This window comes from Verruconis gallopava, assembly GCF_000836295.1.
Source record: "Verruconis gallopava strain CBS 43764 unplaced genomic scaffold supercont1.110, whole genome shotgun sequence".
NCBI lineage: Eukaryota > Fungi > Ascomycota > Dothideomycetes > Venturiales > Sympoventuriaceae > Verruconis > Verruconis gallopava.
Genome location: NW_015622246.1, coordinates 4,124 through 5,548, shown reverse-complemented (window position 1 = coordinate 5,548; position 1,425 = coordinate 4,124).

Here is a 1,425-nt window from a genome sequence, read left to right as displayed (position 1 = left end):
AAAAATTGGCTATAATTCAAACAGATAATGAATTTAAGTCAAAAGCCCTAGCAGAATATCTATTAGAAAAGGGGATTATAATTGCTTATTCAGCCCTATATACACCTGAACAAAATGGGATAGCTGAGAGGGTAAATAGAACATTACTTAATAAGGTTAGAGCCTTATTATTTAATACTAATTTACCTGCATACTTATAGGGTGAAGCTATAATAGCAGCTATCTATTTATATAATAGGATACCAAACAGCTCATTAAGCTTCAAAACCCTATATAAAATGAAATTAGGTAAAAAACCTAATATAAGTAATATAAAAATCTGGGGATCATTAGCTTATCAAAGGCTACTTAACCAGGTATTAAATAAGCTGGATCCAAGATCAAAACCCTATTATCTAATAGGATATGGATCAAATTAATATAAATTACTAGATTTTATATCTAATAAGACTATCTGGTTGAGAGATGTAAAAATACTAGAAGGCAGATTTAAAGAATTACCTCTTGATTCTCTAAAAAATCCTTATATATCTGAAGATATATCAGATATAGAATCAGCAGATTTACCAAATATATCTGATCAAGAAGATATAGAGGATGAAATAGCCCTAGTAACTAGTAATAACTAAGAAAACTTAATAGATCCTAATAACTGGCAAAGCCTATATAATCAGTTATTAGAACAAGCCCTAATAACTGATATAGAACCAACAAGCTATCAAAAGATAATGACTTATCCTGATAAAGAGTATTACTTAGAAGCTTATAATCAGGAAATTAATCAGCTTATTAAAAATAATACATGGACTCTAGTACCTAAACCTAATTAAAAGGTTTTATAGGGTAGATGGGTATTTAATAAGAAGATTAAACCTGATAGTTCTATAAAATATAAGGCTTACTGGGTAGTAAAAGGTTATATACAGGTATATAATATAAATTATAAAGAAATATTTGCTAGTACTGCTAAGCCTAATACTATAAGGATTCTATTATATATAGCTATATATTATAACTGGTCTATAGAACAATGGGATATAAAACAAGCATTCCTAAATACACCTATAGATATAGAAGTATATGTAGAACAACCTCAAGGATTTATAGACCAAGAAAAACCTAATTAGGTTTATAAGCTTAATAAAGCTTTATATGGTCTAAAACAATCTGCAAGACAGTGGCAGCTATTTTTAACTGATATATTAGTTAAAAAATTAAAATTCTGCCAATCTATTATAGATACTGCTATATATTATAAAGAAGATATAATATTAGCAGTATATATAGATGATATATTAGTTTTTACTAAAAATTATTATCTAACAAAAATACTATATCAAAGTTTAACCTCACAAGGATTAGAGATATCTAATCTAGGCGAGATTAAACACTTCCTAGGAATTCAAATAAAAAGACTGTTAATCC